Here is a 20,233-nt window from a genome sequence, read left to right as displayed (position 1 = left end):
AGGGAGGGGAAAAATGGTAGTACGAAAAACAGATGACGACAGGTAAACAAATGATTTTTCCACCTATCAATACACCCCGGGATAAGGTGGCCTGGTCTATTGGGAGGCTGCAAGGATCAGTGGGTGCAAAATGGAAAATTGTGGGTCATATTTTACCTTTTTTTTCTGGTGTTCCTCGTGCCTGACTGAGCAGCACAGCCCAACTGTGTAGAATAGGCATGCATTTCCGGGACGGTAAGTTTACCTTTGCCAGGATTGGGGTTTTTGCCCCGCACCGAACGACCCTCTCCAGAGTTCAATCTCGTTACGGTTGTGACCGGGTTCGGGTGCAATGTTTGGTTTCGGAAGGTAAAAAAGCGAATAAAAATGCAAACCCATTCGACGAAGAAAATATTGGAGATTTTCGTAGCTTTGCTTTGACTTTTTTTCTCAATTCTCGTGTCGTTAGGATTGCTAGTGCTGGTTTTGTGGGTTAGGCAGTGACAATGGTCACATGAGCATGCCTGGGTGGGAAAATACATAAATAATGGAGTAATTTGAACCTGTAAAATAGTGCAGATTTCCTACCCGTACTCCAGAGATTCCTGATGCAACTTGTATTGATGGTTGGTTCTGGCACCCGTACAAATCGTTGATGTTTTCCTTTGGGACGATGCTCTTCTGGGGTTTTGTGCCATTCAACTAGTGATGCACGTTCCAGAATGAACCAAACAGGTTCGTTACGTTCCTCAAAAGGAACGGCCGGAGCTAGGTTTGAAGTTTTGAACCTGACAGGTCCATGGAAAAGGAACGAACGTGTAGAAAGGAACGAACCTGATGAAGGGAAAAACCTGATAAAGGAAAAAAATCTGAAGATAGGAAGCGTTCCGTTCCGTTCCTTTCTTTAAAAGAACTCAGCTCCGTTCCGTTCCTTTTTTATGAACTTGTTCATCACATCCAACACCACCACGCTGTAGTAAAACGCTAGCAAAGTCATCGTTATTTAACAGTTTTACAAAAAATTTTTGTAGCTCGTTCTTTTTACTCAAGGCCATCAGCAATATTTTGCCTTTAGCAGATTGTCAAATAATACATCGCTTATCCCAATATCAATAAACTAGAATAAACCATCACGGACAATAATGGATTGGTGCAAGGCGCTCACCCATTCGGCACAGCTTTGTAGCGTTCTCAGTTTCACATTTTCTTTTTCCTCCTTTTTCCTTCCAGATCCAGCCCCATTCTCTTCGACAGTTCGGCCGTTCGGCTGAGAAACGCGCTAGTTTAAAAAGGTATGACCATGGGTTTTGCTTTCCCGGTTTCCCGAACAGTTGCATAAACAACATTAGAAACCACTCGGTGGCCCACCATTCTCCATTCGCCCTAATGTAGCTTCCCGCGCGAGCATCTCCAAGAATCCAATTCCATTTTGTGTGTATTACATTGGGCGTGCACTTCTTTGCCTCGCGTTTTCACACCTGCGATCCATCTCTCCATCAGCAAAGAAAAGAACAAAAACAGCGAAAGTGATTTGAAAGGATCACCACGGCAAGGCAACAAACAATCCTAAGCTTACAAAGCACAAAAGCACACACACACACACATCTTCAAATCGATTTTCCTTCCTCCTGTGAAAGGAACAGATCGCTACCAGGACATGCCGTTTATCGAAAATCAATTTCATCTTAAATCCATACCCAAACCTCCCCAATCAATCGGTCCAGCATCGGGGGAGTTTACACAGCAACAGCAACTGGGGGAGGAAAAAAAAAGTTCTAGGCCTTATAAAGAGACCACACCACCTGCCCATAGTGGGTGGGAATTTTCACGTGGTTGAGAGTGTTCCATCTTCTTCTTCGCCCTGAAAAATATTCATCCAAATCTCGAGCCTTTGCAAGCAGTTTTTCCGGTCCAACCTTGTTTTGTATCAGTGAACCATCGTGTCTTCGTTGTGACCCGACTCACCAACGGTACACGTGGCCCCTTCTTTTGGGCCGAGTGATTTGCGAAACGAGAAAAATAAGAAATAAACAAACAACCAAAATGTAAATCGCCTTCACATTCGCCACCGGTGAAGCAAATGTCCCCAATTCACACACCGACGATTTACGGGGGGGGGGGGGGGGGGGGGGGTGGATTTCCTCCCTGTGGATGGGTAGTGGTGGGTAGTCGGAGTGGCCGTGATTCGACGTTCGAAATGACACGAACTCGAGACCCGGAGCACCCGTACGGTACGCGGATGTGTTCGTTCAATCCTTGGTCGTCTTTTAGTAGGGGCCGCTCCAACCCGGTCGCGAAAGCCGCTCTCGAGAGGATTTGTGTGGCGCAAAAATCTTTCGGCTGAATACTGTTGAGAAATGAATCGGAACACATCATGGGGTTTGCATTTTTCTTTTCCCTGCCCATTCCATTCGTGCCATCCAAAGCGAAAGGTCGGATACAAAACATTTTTAGCCTCACCCCGCCAGACATTGGAGTCCGGTCTGAGTCTGGTTTCGAATTTTGAAGGCCTTTTGGGGGTGGTGAAAGGAAAAAAAAGAGAGAGAGAAAAGAAGCTTGCCCCAAAACGGACGACAAATTCCCTGCAAGAAGTGCCACTGTTGTGCGGATGATGTCGGAAATTCGGCTTCTCCGACTGGCTGCTGTTAATGCTGTCGAAATATTCGCCGTCGTCCTTGACGATCGTTCCGGGAAATTGTGTGCCTCGGAGTGTGTCTGTGAACAAATCGGAGGCGAATCACTATTTTTGTTCGATAAAAATTTTGCAGCAGAAAGCAGTTCTGGAGGAACGTAGGTATACTCCACGGTGCCACCGCTGCCGGGAAAGCCTTTCTGCAAGATTGACGCTTTGTTACGCGAGAAAGTAGTGACAGCTGATGACAGCTGGCTGGTGCGGCGACGGCGGTGCTGAGGGGGACAAATTGATGGGGATGAGGCAGTGCTTATTCTTAGCTCAGGCACCAAGGGCATGAAGATATTGTTGTTGGTGAGAATTTCGGAAACCGGATAGGATGCTGCTGCTGGCGGAGGGAAAACAGTTTTCCCGAGCCAGGATGGTTTAGATTAATCCGGTACATTCAATTTGCCTTCGAGTTGCGTTGCCGGAGCCCTGGACTGGCTTGGGCGAGAGTTTTCCTGGTAGGATTTGCTTAGTTTCCTTTAGCCCGGCGCGCACTTCAATCTTAATTTTATTATTTATTTTTGTCTTCCCTTTCATCCGACAGATTTGTTTTTTTTTTTTTTTATTCAGGATGTTTGCCCCAAAAGCAGCATCGGAATGGGGAGGGAAAGTAAATTGAACGCAAAATCGATTCATTCATACCGGATAAATGTTTACCGAAGCAATGACTGATTGACTGAGACTGTCAGTGTGTGTGTGTGTGAGTGTGCCGGTGTTTTTTTTTCTACTCTCCTGTTGTTTGTTCTACATCAATAAAGCACTCGGAATGCTTTCGTTTGCTGATTTTACCATTGTTAGACTCGCTCCGTGGGATTTCAATCGTGTGACCACCCTGTCTGCCCTATCCCTGTTGGGTTTTTGCTTTCTTCCCCATCCGCCCTGCACCATTTGGGTAAATGTGGCGAGAAAAATACTGTCTAGTGGTAAGATTATCTTACTAGCAGTTTTCTTTATTCTTTTTCGGTCGTCGTTGTGAGGTTGTGTTTTTTACTCCCTTTCAACGTCTTTTTGTTGGATCGTCGCGGTTGTTGTATCGGGAGATCTGATGCCGTCTTCGCCCTTCTGTATGCTCTGTAGAGTGAGTGAAAATAATGAATTAGATTTGCGTCCCACTGGCGCCAGCGGTAAGATGTTCGGCTGCTTGGGACAAGCTAATCCCGGGGTGTGGAAGGAGCGCTAATAGGTTCCCGTTAATTACTTCTTCGATCAGACTGTTCAGCATGTAGCATGGTCGTTATTGTGATTACGCTGCCAAGGATCGCGAATGGATGCGAATGAAAGGGACGGATAATAGACTGTCCGTTCATCACGCTTGAGATTATACTGGATTGAGCTATGTGGTGGAGTATTATTGTGCAAATTTTGCGATTTTCTGATGTCTTGTTACAAACTCTGGAGAGAGTTTCTTTAGCTTATGGAATGTAATCAAAATTATTTAAACTGATGGTGGCACAACCAGCAGCCCTGATCTCTCGCCCTGGCTTCCAATCGGTCATATTACTGCCTGGGACAGGATGAAGCAGGGACCGTTTGCCTCGTATCCTTCACTAGAAATCGCTACAACCTCGTACAACGAATTCGACTTGCCAGGCCAGTTTGGGAGACCTGGAAGTCCCAGACTAAGATCAAGTGTTGACGTTGATGGCGTCTCTCAGAATGGCCAGGATGCCGAATTGCTATCATCCATACGTCTCTTATTTAAATGAAATTAAAGTCTGAAAGAAACACAAAACTAATATGGAAATTGAAACTATCAAACGGCAAACAATCGATAAAATGTTGTGCGTAAAATTAAAAGCAATTTCATCATGTCAAGTGCGGGATCAATGGCGACCATTTTAATTGTGGTTAGTGGTCCCTTCCGGAACCTTACGTACGTGCGTTATGGCTGGCGGGCGCGCTCGCTCGCGGTTTTGCTCATAAATATGACATGCATTTTCCATGAAGCGCTCCGTTACAACCATGCCGTGGTGCCGTAAACGGTTCAACCTGCAATTCATAAAACTTTACCCAAACATATTGCCCGTTAGCAATCAGCGGCACAGATGGGGGGAGGGGTTGATAGTTGGCTTCGTTCTTCACAGCCCCGTGACGTTCTGCACTTTCTCCGCGACGTGGTGGCTTTTTATTAATTCGGATAGAAATAGCTATAATTATAATTTACGATGCGCCGGGCACATCGGGCAGACCGAAAACTTTGGAAACTGTCCAAGAGGGATGGTGAGGGGTGGGGGGGGGGGGGGTGCTGCATGTTGTGGAGCGACATGGTGGTAAATTAATAAATGCTTTTCGCTACGCTGACGTCTCGTGTCTGTTGGCGGCGAGGAGCCACCGCATGGTTAGCCGATTCGGAAGCTACAATCACTGGCCCGTTTGCTACCGTTGGTGCCGTTGTTGGTCGAACCGGTGAACAACACGCGGAGCCTGCTTTGCCTGGTACACCCGTGGCGTGGCTCGTGTGGCAATGACGGAAAGAGCGCAAGCTTGTTTTGTCAATAGTTTCCGCGTGTTTCGGTGATTAAATCGTGTTTGTGTAACTTTCGCACACGGCTGTATGTGTGTGTGTGTGGGTCCGATTTCTTTGCACCATCTTGGGCGGTGTGTTTGCCAAAAGGAAAAAAATAAAGTATGAAGCAAATAGGTGAAGCCAGCCGGCACTGTTGAACTGTGCCAAGTTACACGCAACGGTTGGTTTAAAATCAAACCGTCAAAGCTTAAGCAGATTGTGTGAGCGGAGTCTCCTTTTTTTCCACCTCAACCAGACCAGGCCAACTCTTGGTGTTGGTGCCCCGCTTGGTATCTGCGCCCCGTTGTGTGAGTGGGCTTTCTAGCCGGCTGTGTTGGCGTTAGCTGTCGTATATTATTTCGACGGGCGAGGGCGCGGGACCTGCGAGGACCTCTGCCTGCGGAACATTATTTTGCTCCCTTTGATTCAAGTTCCCGCCGAAAGGCCTTTCGCGTGTCATCGGCGTCAAAAAGGAAACTACGGCCATCTTATCATGCAGAAAAAGAAATTTCAAATCCAATCAAAAAGTTCTACACGAGACGGGCTCAAGCTCGTGCCGCGCTCTCTAAACTCTTTCCGGGGTGGTGCCAGCGTACGAAGATGGTAATGATTAGGATGGAGGATGTTTGCTTGCTTGCTGTTTTTTTTATATTTTTATTTTATTAAACAACTTTGCAGAAGAAAAGTGCAAAAAATAGGCAAATTGGATTGGAAGATTAAATAACAAGCAAACTAGGACACGTACAGTGATGATGATGCTTTTTTTTTGAGGTAAAAGTTAACATGTACGAATGAAGAAGAAGCAAGATGCGGACATAAGGAAAAAGTTTATTGTTTACGAGGAAGTTAATTTCATGCACATCTTGTACATACATCAGAACACACAAAAACCAGATCCCGTGGTACTGGTGCTGGTCTCCTTGAAGTTGGTTGAAGCGCGATAGTGATCAAAAGGTCCACAAACCTGTTTACGATAGTTTGTCTGCTCGGTGCGCGAATCTCGAAGTTAGTTGCCTCCGTGCGCAAACCTCAATCTTCAAAAGTGGTCAACCAGGGCTCAGCAGGATATGATAGCAGCACTTACGTGAGCCCTTCTTTGTTGTGTTAATTCAAACACGACAACAACAATGACGGACGAGTGCATGATAATCGGAAAAAATAAGTCATCAGCAACAGTCGTCCGTAAGAGCCGGCCGTCAAGGGTAAGTGAGCCGTCGTCTATCCGCTGCTCCCAACATTCGGGCCACCCCGGGCGGTGAGCACGGTTCACCGGGCTGATAGCGTAGGAGGGTTCTGCTGTCATTTTTCGCTCAGTTTACCTACTACAAAAGAAGTCCCTTTTCTAGCTTGGCCTTCAAAAAAAGAAAGAAGCGTTGCGACATGAACGCTCGTGTCAACACCTTCATCCGGTGATACCGGGGAGGCCTCAGGATGATGTATAAAAATAAAGTCATGCCCGGATCGTTAATTTTCTCGGCGCTCCTTCCGGAATTTACGGTCAATTTATGGTTGGCTGGTGGTGCGGTGTCGGTATGGATTGTCATAAGGGGGGGAGGGAGGCTCGGAAAAGGTTTCTCAAAGGTGGGCCGGAAAGTCGCGAGGACAATGTTGATGTCGCCATGTTCCTGTCTGCGAACGAAGCAAGAATGTGAGACGATGGGTAGGTAATGGCAAATGGCGGAAGCACTTCAACTGAGGACTGCTACTGGGTGAATTCCAGGTGAAGAAGAAATGTAGAAACCGACGACCCGTAGGTGTCCATGTTATCAGCAATAACAAAACTGGTTATCTGCGAGCACCCTAGCAACGGAGACGGGGTGGCCACCGATGGTGGACGGAAAGGTTGTCGACGCGGGCGCGCACGACGTCAGCAATAAACCGCCTCCGGATGCCTTTATATTATCCTTCCGGACGCGTACAGGACGTGCCGCTGCTGGCAGTGCTGTGCTGTTTGCTTTTCGCTGTGCCGATTTTATTTTGCTGTTTTTGTTGGCTCCATCACCCCGAATACGTCAAAGGTTTAACGCGCCGATAGCTCGGGATTGATTACCGAACCCGGCGCTTTGAGAAGCACTTGCGAGCAGGAGAACATGTTTGTTGTGTCCGTCCCGAGCTGGAGTCGCGCGGAGGATGGCATTATGTGCTTTTGTAGCCGTTTGCGAGCAGCAGGTGCGTCAGTATTGGATAAAGTTTCGTTCATTGTACCGGTGACACGATGCCTGAAGCATTTTTGGACGATTAGGTGCGTAACGTGGGCTTAATATTTTTCGATAACAACCGGATGGGGGACAGGCACACGTGCCTGTAGCTCCTAGCTCGCCCAGCTTGAAGCTCGCTTATGCTACACTTATTGATGACAGCGAGCTTGATTGCGGAGGTAATTTTCTTGTAGACGCCCTCCATTGCTACTAATCTAGCGTGAAGCGTTTTTCTATCTATCCGTGTAAACGATGTTTGTGTGTTGCCGAGCGTCGATAAAAGCGTTTACATGGGCTCTCATGCCCGCAGGGCTAAGTTTAACTTCACGTCAGAGAAAAATGTCCAGACAGGGCGTGCGGATGCCGGAACCACCATGTGTGAGCAGTTTATCTCTGTTGACACAGTTGTGACAAGCTCGGGCCCCGAAGGTGCACACTGATAAGAATGCACTCGATTCAATTCGAACCGAGCTTGCGCTTAAGTGTGGACCGTGGTACAATGCGTATCTTTTTTTATTGTATCGATAATAGACGGAGAGATGGGACGATAAAGCGCTATTGCTCAATGTTTATTCCCTTTACACTTTCTTGCGATCGTTGATAGGTGACGATGTAAGGCAAGCGTCCGTCCTGTCAGGTTTGAAAGATCGTCTGATAAGAGTACTCTCAGCTAGATGGGTTTTGAAATGTCGCTTGAGGGGAACATTCCTCTTTGATAGCATTACCTAGAGTTTGGACGAGGAACTGTAATGGTTCTTGATGGCTTCGTATTGAAAGGAAGCATTTAAGCAATTATTAACAGTATTTGCTGGAAAATGTGTTAAATTAGCTGGGGCCGTCGTCTTCCAATCCATTATTCTGAACGTTTTCTAAACTCCATCTTAACTTAGGCTTGCTACGCCTACGCTGTCCATTTGGACGGCATAAGGGGACTTTATGGTCTGGGTTGTCCGGTGTCATTCTCTTGACTTGACCAGCCAAGCGATACCTGGCGAGTCTAATTCGTCGCACGATGGTGAGATCGTCGTAGAGCAAAGCTCGTGAAAGTGGCTTCTACAATGCCCTTCCAAGCAGAGTCCATAACTTTGACAGAGGCGTATGGGACTATATGTGTTCTACAAATTCCCAGCTTTGTCCATCGCAAAAGGTATTTTGAATGGAGAAGTTTCCTCAGGTTGACCGGTTGGCAACTAGCACCAGCACCAGTAGTAGTGATGAAGATTGTTTGTCCATTTGTTTCAGAAGTTCGCAACATATCAGTCTCCAACTATCAAAATCCATACTATTCATTAACATTTCAATCGAAAACCGTTGGCTGTAAGATTTACTGATGTACCACAACTGGCTACCTCAACTATTGAGCACAATACCGTATAACAGCCGAAGATAGTTTTTGCTTCGTCGTACCGATTTGTTCATTTTCATACGCAATCATTAAACAATCTTCAGACTGAATATTTTATGCCGAACCCGCATAATTGAATTAAACAATCGTATGCTTCCTTCGAACGCTGGCTCGATCATACTGTTGTTTGTTTTTCTTCTCTAATTAACGAACCATGTACAGGCAGGGCGGTGGGCCAAACAGTTGCCAATAAAGTCGCTCTGCATCGGACACGTTCAGATTTATACGGTCAGATTCTAACAAATCAACTCCATTTCCTGCTGTGTGCCTGTGGGTCCCACTGCCGGCGGGCATGTTTACCACCGCGCGTTTGGTTGTGTGGTTGCGTATTTATGGTACTTTACCGTTGTTTGTAATGTCATCTACCCATCCTGTTCCATCAATATTCCATAAGGAAAGCCAGTACCGTAGCGTACTGGCGACCCCTACAACACCCACTCAGCATTTTACGATAAATCATGACCACCAACTACGTACGTTCCGAGAGAAGTGCACCAGTAAACGTTAATTTCCGAGCTTTCTTCATATTTTATGCTAACGTCCAGCGAACGGTCTCATACCGACAACGGGTGGCGTTTGTGGTGGGCACGGGCGGATCAACAAAGTTACACACCGGACACCGAAGCACGTGTGTGCAAAAATACAATCTGTGGCGAAAGCCCTGAGCCAGGCGGTGAGGTGGCAATGCAGTGGTGATGATGATGATGGAATAAGAAGCACGAAACACATCATTCAGAAATTCTAATTTCAACTAGAGTAGTGCAGAAAAAGAGGGAACTAAACTTACACCACCCGGTACCGGGAGGGTGTATGCTGCTGCCTGCACATTCGGGTGTGCATTTATGCATGAGTGAATAAATAAAAGCTGTTGCCCGGGTCGTGGTGTGTGTGTGTGTGCCGAGTGCTTCCTGCACCGATGCAAAACCATTCAACCGGACAGTTTTGCCAGAAATCGAGCATCAACGCAGCAGCGGGTGAACGGAGCGGGTGTTGGTGTTTGGGGGGCAGTTTGGTAAGCAAGGATAATTTATTATGCTCCACTTTAAGCCACGTTCAACGCCACCAAGCGAACGGTGAAACTAACCACAAAAGGCCGAACCAAACTCCCACCAGAGAAGAGCGGGAGCTAGACGGCATAAGGATATGCACTGTGGGCGCTGTGCACGTTTGCCGCACACGCCGTGTTGATTGCATGCATAAATTGAATATTACTACCACCGGAAGGGCCCTTTTTTCTTTGAGCCCTGGAACTGAGTACTCCCATGCATGTGTGTGTGGGTGTGTGTGTGTGCGTTTTGTAAAGCAGCTTTATTTGCCCCGCGCATTTTTTTCTTTCTTTGTGTGTGCGGATTGCTGCTCCTTGAGTGAATATTTCTTCCAAGTAGCTTCCAACCACACAGAAGTACCTCGTTAGGGTGCGCGAGCGCTAGTAGTAGTATCGTGAGAGGGGTGCAAAAAAATGGATGGCAGTGCATTCATCTTCAGGAAAGCGAGTGGAAGAGTTTTCCTGCGATATGTATATCCTTCGCATCACTTCATCAAGGATTTTTTTGAGTGTGTGCACTCTGTCTGCCTCTCTCTCTCTCTCGCACAACCGCTTCGTAATTTCATCATTTCCTCGGGTAATGTCACGGATGTAATCCCTCGATATGATGGCAGGGAGTGGAAAAACGAGATTGAATGAAGTGTTACTGTAAGCTGCTTTTCATTGTTTTCTACCTACCGAACGTACCGAATTGCGTACGGGGTTTTTTGCTCGGACTGGTCACAAATAAACTAACCTCCATGTCCACAAGTACATGGAGTCACACACACACACACTTAAAAGCTACTGCTTCTAGGAACAAGACCTCAAAACGGGAAGCGAATGGAGAAACTTTTGCGCCCTGGGTGGATTCCGCAATGCAGTAGAAAATGTGTTTGCCACACCAAGCATTACTGCCGTCCGTTTTGGGGAGTGCCAGCGCTCGTTAAGGGACGGCGCGTTTATCTACTCGTGGCGGGAGATCCTTCCAGCTCCGATGGACTGTGGCGACTCTGGACGTAGGCGATATTCTGCCGAGAACGGCATCATGCAAACGGCTGTCGTCAGCAGCGGGATTCGGTTTGGTCCAAAAAGTGTAACGAACGATTGTATCCAATCGGGCATTGTCGGATGTACTTTGCTGTATTGCTGATTAACGCACCCAACGTGTGTGTGTGAACCAATTCACTAAAAGCGGAACGCCAGGATCATGGTGTGAGCTTATCAATCGTTTGTTTTGCTTAGGCCCGCTTCTGCCGCCAGACGCACAAGCCCTCGCTACTGCCAGACTGTGCTGTGCAGGTGCTGGTGGCGATAATACCATTTCGCTTGGTGGAAAATGTCCATACGATCACAGGCTCCTTTGCGTTCAATTTTAATTCCTAACACTCTCTTACTCTGCCATTCAATTCGACTTCTATTAGTGATCGCTCGCAGCAGCGGCGTTCATCATCTGCTCGATGCAACGGTCGTAAGAATCTAGCGCTCTCTGCCGTGTAGTTCACCATCCTGAGGGCGTGAGTTCGTTATTCACCGTTCGGCAGCAGAGAACAACCGGTGGACTGTTGGGACGTTCGTTGGCTAGCATTAATTTTGGGCGAGCGTGGGCAGCAGCAAGTAGTAATGGGCCTAACGTTGCTCTGCTACCGAAGGTGATTTATGATGAGTAGCAGTAGGCAGCACGATGCCCCGCGGAGTGGATTGTAAAAGCTGATACTGAACTCTCCACACACACACACACGGTTCGACTTTCGGTCGGCCACGGTACGATGGATGCATGGAAAGATATGGGGAAGCTTCCATTGTGACTGCGGGCAAGTATCGTGCACTACCGTGTGCACCACACATGATGATGGAGTTGGGAATATGGCACAGGTGTGCTGTAAAGAGGCTGCTACAAACATAACACGTTGCTTCTGGGTACACGGAAGCCATGGGGACGTGCCACGACTTAAGGTTGTTGTGGTTGGTGGTTTAACGAGGTTCCTTTCTGTGTTCCGGTGGAGGAACTGTACTACAGACTATAAACCATTCGTTTAAAGTGTGAAGAAAAGATGAAGGAGAATGGAAGATTTTGCAGGAAGAATCTTGGGCTTTTAATAAGAATCTAAGGGTTTATTAAACATTCTAATAGCTCCAACAGTTTTGGGTACTAAATATTTATCGGAGCATGCTGTTTCTGCTTCATTGAACCTGTAAAACCTCGAGAGGTGTTGGCCTGCCATTTCTAGCTTTTTGAGACTTGATTTTAACGGATTTGATCCACGGTCCTGCCGTGTGAAGAGTGGCACCGCTATAGCCTCTATCACGGGGCGGTCTCAATTTAAGCTTGCTTCAAATCAACTTCAACCGCTCAACATCCAAAGCCTTAACAAAACCCTCGGAGGCGCATCGACAGTTTACTACCGGGAGGCGCCATAATGACGCGTTGCACGGTAACCGCAAACCGTCCTTTGATATTTTGCACTTGCATCAAATTACATTTCCATTGGCCTGCTAAAGGTACTCTCGGGTGCGACCGTATTTAGCAAACCAATGCAGTTGAAACACACCCTCGTTGTGGTTTGCGCGAATCATTTGCGGTAATGCACGGTAATGGGACGGAAAGGACAACAACACCAACAACACCAGCCAGACTTCAATTGTCGATGCGTTGATAAAAAATAGCAAACAAATAATTAATGCATTTCTGGTTAATGCAGCTCATTGAAATTAATTTCATCTTAATTTTGTGATACCCTAAGATTAAATTAAATTCTGCCTTCCAAAACTCTACCGAGTTCTACCGAACCTAAATATGTGTTTTCTACGAACTCGCATAATTCCAAGCCAAACATCAAACGGAGATAAATACACGCGCGCACACGGTTGCAATTGGAATACCTTGCACTATACGTCCATACGCGACATGCATACCTTAATGTCCGAAATTTGTCTCTTGTGCTCTCTAAATCCCAAAGTAATGTTTATTCCCTGTTCCTGGAACACATTGGGAGGCTGGGGGCTGGGCAAACAAATGCCTTTTCCAGCGGCGAAAACACACCGCCGGAAACTAATTTGGTGCATACGACCGAAAGCAGGAAAATGACGACGCTGGTGGTAGTGGACCAGATTAGTTGCCCGTGCGGGAAATTACCTCCAGGGAAAGCTTTCAATGGGGGCTTGGTCGCTACCCAAATTCCCATTGATCCTGGGGTGCTGTTGTGTGCGTTTGGTACGATGTGTAAGCTGTGGGAAATTTCCATTAATGGCATTGATGCGTTCTACTCTGCCATTTACCGGCGACAGCGTTGCCTTGTTGAGGTTTGTTTGGGGTTGCCATTTTTTTTTTTTGTTGCCTTTTGGTCGTTGTTGTCGTCGTTGCGTGTGTGCCGATTGAAACACTCGGTAGCTGTGGTTTGCAACGTTAAAATTTGATAGTACCTTTGGATGGCGGTGCCTGCAAGGTTTGATCGTATTTAGTCGACCGGTATTGCGTTTTCGCCCGTATCGTATGCCCGTTAAACCCTTGAGTGAACCTGAAGAAGTAACAGATTTTAAGGACTAATGGAACATACGTTTTATTTACTCGTACGATGTGTACAAGTGACAAGAAGTGAGTTGCGGATTTTTATTACAAAGAAAAGTTCTTCTTCAACGTGAATCTAATTCCTTTTCACAGTAAGAGTTAATGCGCTTTCTGCGATCCCATATGTGAATCACCGGGACGACCTTCAGCCGGTGCCCATAAAGCGGCCGTTTATGTTTACCAGCAATTGCATTACGGCAAAAGCCTCGTGCTCTGTGTTTTTTTTTTGTTTTTTGCTCGCTCAAACTACGCACCGTTTACTTTGCTGGCCTTCAGTTGGGTCGGGCTTACCGCGAAGCCTGCATGCATGCTCCTTGCAATTTCGCACTGCATATGGGTCGTGCTTTTTCTTTTTTGTTGGTGTGCGTGTGCACACGACACCGTCGTACCTGTCGCGGCCGTGTTTGGCCGGATCTGCAGCATTAATGCGATAAAATACCTTTTACCCCCAAGTTACCAACGCACACAGACTCGGCACCGTGCATGTGACGCTCGATGGGAACGATTTTCCATCTGCAAACTGTTTTTTTTCTCGCCACGCAGGGTTTTTTTGCATATCCCTTTCGTATTATTCACCCTCGTTGGGAGGACATCCAGAGAGAGAGAAAATATTTTTCCCACCAACCGGTGATAAATGTGTGCTTTGGAGTGAGAACAGAAAAAAACGGGGCGCAAGCTGGAGTGAAACGGCGTGGCATCACAGTTTACGATTTATCCTTCGATTTATGTGTCAAGGCAATAATCTATGAGTCATTTTCGCTGCACATGCAATGCGACTTATGCGTTAAATCGCTACACAGCACGGTGCAATAAATGTTTGTCAGAAGTGTATAAATGCATTATAATATCTTGACATCGTAAACAAAAAGAGAGGGGCCAGAGCATGACTTGATCCAGCGTTTTGCTGGAGTTGCAAATTTTTTTTTGCTCCCACTTTTTTTGAAACGATTTCGTTGGAATATTTTAAACCAAATTTGATAAAACATGGTTGAATTTTTAAGGAGGAAGAATTATTCAACCTTGTAAAGTCTCCAGCTACCATTTCTAGCTTTCTGAGTCTCGATATTACCCGTAACTGGATAGTCAAGTCTTGCGTACGAGGAGGCAATCTGGATAGGATTTGAACCCCCTTCTTGCCGTATCAAGACCGGCGCCGCTATTGCCTCGAGGATCAATTTTACGTACCCCATATTTGTTATACGTGATTCCAGCTTATTGAGGGCATATTGTTGTTGTACAACGGGGTCTATATTACTTCCCGCTACAAAGCCACTAAACGATCAAGGACACATTTTGCAATATCTAGTTAATCTGCTGTACAGTATAACAACCCGCTTACGCGAACCGCGCTACAAACCGAGGATTCCGCTTCTGCACGATGCAAAAGCTTTTCTCGTCTGCTAACCCAAAAAAGCAGCGAGTTCCAATCTCAACATTCCTGAGAGTTGGGGGTTTTGCGTTTGTCGTTACATCCCGGCACACGTCGTTGCGAAGGACTGACACGACACGGCTAAAAACATTGCTTTATTGGACCTTTATCCATCCTCTGTGCAAACGAACGCACCTCCAGCGAGGGGCAGATTACTGCCATCCATGTTTTCGAGTGTTGCAGTTGATCATTTTTCTTCCACTAAATTGCGCATCGGCGGTATTGGCACGTCGGGCAAACTGTGAACAAGGGGACAACGGCAGATCCTGGCCGCATTCCTGGGAGGGATCGTCGTATGTAAATGCCCCGTTTGGTTCGTTCGTGTCCTCCAGCAAATGAAAAAAGACGTGAGCGATGAAGATAGCAACTGGTTCTAGCTTTTATTTCGCCTGCTCGTACCTAACACACCGGGTGGAGCGTTACAACACTGACACTGTTTTTCGATATAAAACGTGCTCGAATGCTTTCGCGCGCGCACGTGTGTCTAGCGAACGCACGCCGACCGTCACACACATGGAGAGCGTGTCAAACCGCGGGTAAATCTAAACAATATGTTGCATAATCTCTCTCTCTCTCTCTCTCCCTCTCGCAACGTATCATAGCGTACATACACGACGCGTATTCCAATGTAACGGGGTCTCGTTGGGGATGGCAACTCATTCTGCAATCCTTCCCTATCGGGGCAGGAAAAGCGGGGCAGATAAAACCACCCAGGGCCAGCACAGGGATATATGGAGTGTTGGTTGTATTTTATGGCTTCACTGCTTTTACTACTGCTGCTACCACTTTTATGCAGAGTTCGTACTTGGAGCAACGTGTTTCGATAGAAAATGGCGCGAGACGCACATGGAGTAAAAACAAAACACAAAACGACAAAAGGATGCAGATACTCCTAACCTTCCAAGCAACCGTTGGCGGAGTGCACCCGGCAAAAGCGAGAGTCTTGGAGAACTCGTGCTCCAACGGGGTCGGGAAATGATATTATTATTATGTTTTTGTCCCCACCAACCCGTGCCGTGTACAAACAGGAGGGCCCAAACTTCCTGTGCATGATGCTTCCTGTGCTACCCTCGACGGTTATGTTGTATGCAAAAATATGCCAACAGTGAATCCTGCCTGTGCTCCGGTAGGGTAGACAAACTGGTCCGTAAGCATCATACGTTCTACATGTTATAGCGTGTGTTTGTGTGTCTGTGTAGCGTATGTACAGTGAAAGTGGATCGCGAACGGGCTGTGGTCCGGTGAGGATTTTCCTAGAATGCCATAATCGTTATCGGGATAAAATAATTTCTATCTTAGTTGTACGTGTGCTCCTTGTGTGTGTCTGTGTGCGCGCGGAAAGTACACTTTGATAAAAGGGTTCGCGGTGGCAACCATGTAGTGTGCTGTGAGTTGTTGATATCTTTGGGAGATCACGAATGGCTTTTCCGGCCAGGGCTTAAGGGATATTCCCTGGGCTTTGTACGTGTGTGCGTGCGTGTGTGTGTGTGTGTGTGCCTCGGGATTGGTAAGCTTTTGTGTTTTGTTATTTTGGCACGAGTGCAAGAAAAATTCAATTTTCCTGATGGCTTCCTCGATGGCCAAGCTTGGCCAAATAATTGATGGGGTTTTTTTGTGTGTGTGCGCTGGATGCATATTTTGTGCCGATTATCAGACCGGCAAAATAAACAGCATTTGTTGAGTGGATGTGTTTATGGTCTGTTGGTGTTTGCAGTTTTTTTGTTCTCGTTTTGTTTATTTCAACTGCTCACAAAGAAAGTGCTCGTGAAGCGGGCAGTTGGCTAGTTTTGGTGGGATGATTCATAATGGCGAAAATGGCAGAAGTACAATTATAGATTTTCAATCATTTTAAGGGGTTTTGTAGAGGTTTTTTGGATGCTTTTGGAATCTCTATAAATTCTTGTACCAAAATTTACTTGCTTGAAAGACTTCATGTTCTTTAAATTAGACTTTAACAACCTCAAGATTCTTGTTTACGAACTCTCGACGAAGGTATCGATTGGCTTGTAATCCTCACCGGCAAGCCGGTCCACTCGAAGAAAGGTGCTCGCGAAGGTGCGTTTTTGCCTGTCAATTAAAAACGGCTTACACTGTTTAACTACCAATTAATGATTCTGCTGTCTGCCACCAATTAATTTGCGCTCATTTTGCCGCTGGTCGATTAAGCGGGCGTAATTGGCTTCCCCACCAAACGCAGCTAGTTTAATGCCGACTGCGATAACTTCCGTGTTGACACATACCGGCAGGCCCGCCAGCCAGAGATGCTGCCGTGCCTGGCTCGATTCCGTTTCTCGGGCGGACGGAAGCGAGCGGAACCGTCCCGGGTGAAATGTTTGTTGATTGTCTCCGTCGTCAGCACATCATAAATATTCCGTCCCAGGCCGATGCATTCTTCGTGTGCAACACTTGGCCTCGCCAGTCGACTGGGGAATGAAATGTAAATTGAAACTGTCGCTTGTGGCCTGGAGAGTGTGCGTGTGTGTGTTTGTATCCAGTCTTCGTTCTGTCTGGTTGAGGAAGCTGCTGATGGGAAGGATGTGTCGACTAACGAGACACGAGACAATACAATTTGGTGTGCTGCACCGGAATGCAATGAGCTGGAAGTGCATTATGCTGTGGTTGTATAATAGTGGCGTCATGTGTACACTTGAGGTGATATAATCATCCGGGTGGCGGCGTATCATCGGGATGAAGCTGTTAAGACATCTTACATCGTGAACCTTCGTAAGAATGCAACGGGGAAACGATGTTGAGTGGTATCTGAAGTGCAGATTCTGAGCACTCGCGAGAAGCGTGTTAGTGAAAGCAGTGATTTTCTGGCGCTCCCTGTCGACTGATCCGAATTCTTCGGTTGATTTTAATTACAAAACACACTGATGAAAGCGTACGATAGCACACTCAATAAGGTTATCATTCCCACGTTCGCTGTATGTAACGAGTAATGATTGAAGCCATGATTGAGTGGTTGCAGTTGAAACATCATTCTGCTTGCTAGCAGGATAAAGCGTCCTCCACTCTCCAACGCTTTTCATACACTGGTTGAAGCTCAAATAAGAATATTTGACCACAAATCACCACTACGGACTGTACTGGATGTCGCGCAATAAGCTACAGCAGCAGCACTCAAACGAGAAGCTTTTCGAACTCATTACATCCTACTACAGAACGCAACTTGCCCGGTGAACGGAAAGAGGAGCATACACATGGTCTTGGAATGACGAATGCAATGTCGAAACCAATTAAAAAAACTGGAACGTATGAAGCAAACTAAACAGTGTGAAACATCCAACAAAGAAAAACGCTAGATTGCAATAGAAAAACAAACCGAACCATGGTCGTTAAAAAAACCTAATGGTAATCTCACGCAAGCACGCTCTCGCCAAGCTCACCGTAAATAAGACTGCTTTGTAAATCCCGTAAATGAACCGGTGAATAATGGAACTGTGTGTGTTGCAAATGGACTGGCGAGCACCCGGAGTTCCTAGAAGCAAGCTGTCGCTTTTTGGAGCAATTGAAAGCTTTCCTGGCCCGGTAGCATGGGTGGGGGTCCAGGATATGCTGGTGGTGGATCCGTCGTATAGTCGTCCCGGCGAAAGCGATTGCTAGAAGCGTGTTTGTTACACATGGCCAGCCCAAGACCGGAAGACGCTTTGAAATGATGCACTAATTGAAGCAGTACTTGGTAGTGTAATGCTAGAATATGAAACGCTTGTACACCACTGGGCACCGGTCCGTGTCCGTATTCATCGAGAGAGAGCGAGCGTGCGTTAGCCAGCCTGGGTAATGGGACAGCGCCAGTGTGGCGAACCGGAGACGATCGTTTGCGGTCGGTCCGAGTTGTTTGGCTTTAAATTCCGGTGCATAAATCTTTACGAGAACTCTAATCACAGCCTGCCGTGCCATTGCGTCCGCTGCACTGCCCACCACCGACCCGGGATTTGGATTATTTTCCCTTCGGCTTTGGACTTTGATTCAGATAAACAAACGCTTTAGATGTGCTGTGTTGTCTTGCTTCTGCGTAAATCAACATACACTGCTAGGGGAACTCAGGGAACCCAATCCACAAAGTCACACTCAGCAGCAGTTGGCTGAAATGAACTGTCCCGAACTCCGGGACTGTAAAGTCGGTTTTCGGGTTTATTTATTTATGGTATTAGACTTAAAGATTATATTTCCATTATTCACGGGCGTGCAGGCCAACAACCATCTTTCTTTGGAGCTGAGCGTGGTTGAGCTTCGCTTAAACCATTCGTTTTCCGGTCATTTTCCATGCTCCATGCCAATGCCTTCGAATGATCACTGTACGGTGGAGTTTGATGTGCATTTGGTTGTGCAATATTTATGAACTCTTCATTTTCATTATCCCGAGTCGGATAGGAAAATGCCAATTAAAAAGGGGAAAGAAACACAAACAGAGCGAAGCTCAACTGGACTAGAATTTGTTTACGAGTTTCGGTTTTTTTTTTCTCCCTAAAGCAAACCACAACCATGGCGGTAGTGATTACCCTGCCAGCAGTAGAGTGGGTACAAATAATTGTACCGTAAATAATGCACTTAAATGAGGATGCACATCGGTCATGGTGAGCAATAAATCTTTTGATGCAAGCGCAACAGGAGGTGAACCATTAATTAGGCGTGCTCAGCACACAGCCGTGCTGGTTTCGGGGTTGGCATTGTGGGATGGCCAGTACGAGGGGACCTCCAGGACAAGGGGGTGATGAAGGGATATTGGCTGCATGAGCTCTAACCACACCCCTCTGACTGTAGGTTTCGCCAGTGCAGCCAACGTAAGGGAAGGTGAGAAAATGAAAAGTATCGATTTTCCACAGTAATTAACGAACCAATTGATGCATAGACGATGGACGATTTGTAGCAAAACCGCTCATGATTTGTGTACAACTGCAGTGGTTGTTGGTCGCGAAATTCGATGTTTGAAGAGCATCGTTTTCAAACATTGCCTCTGAGTTCTAGCGAATTTGCTAATGAGATTTCAGAACTTTAATGTATAACAAGCGGTAATATTGTATGTGTCTAGAGTAATGAAGTAGAGCATCATACTATTTGTATTTCAGAATGGCTGATGTAGATAAAATAAAAAGCCCTAGGTTGTGATATTTTAGAGATTTTGTTTGAGATGAAGCAGACGGTATGGAGTACGTGTGTCCTTTTAGCATTGCTCTTTTATTTCCAATTACTGACCAAAATTCGGTTCCTTGCCTAGAACGCAAATCCGTATTATTTAACCCAGTGAAAATAACATGCACAATAAACTGCTTGAAGATGGCCCTCTGCATGTCATATTTCGAACTAATACGACACACAAAAAAGCAAATGTGAACAATTGTTTTTGCTGTAAAAATAAGATTCACCGAGCACTATTTAAGGATTTTAAACCTCTTAAGAAACACTCATCCTAAGCTTGCCCCATTTTTTCGCCCGCTGGT

At 46.4% G+C, this 20,233-nt stretch overlaps 1 protein-coding gene across 6 annotated transcripts in view; it reads left to right on the top strand.

Annotated features, from left to right (window-relative positions):
* Positions 1-20,233, top strand: part of LOC118504688 — a 134,224-nt gene that overhangs the window by 40,209 nt on the left and 73,782 nt on the right. For 5 of the 6 annotated variants that reach the window (XM_036039506.1, XM_036039503.1, XM_036039502.1 and 2 more), the window contains one exon: positions 1,210-1,271. The exons of the other annotated variant lie outside the window; for it this stretch is intronic. The gene's annotated coding sequence lies outside the window, so the exon portion shown is untranslated. The remainder of the gene's footprint in view (positions 1-1,209; positions 1,272-20,233) is intronic. 6 annotated transcript variants of the gene reach the window in all.

The sequence above is a fragment of the Anopheles stephensi genome, chromosome 2, assembly GCF_013141755.1.
Source record: "Anopheles stephensi strain Indian chromosome 2, UCI_ANSTEP_V1.0, whole genome shotgun sequence".
Lineage (NCBI taxonomy): Eukaryota > Metazoa > Arthropoda > Insecta > Diptera > Culicidae > Anopheles > Anopheles stephensi.
Note: the sequence above shows the minus strand (reverse complement) of the source record. Positions and strands in the feature narration are given on the sequence as shown.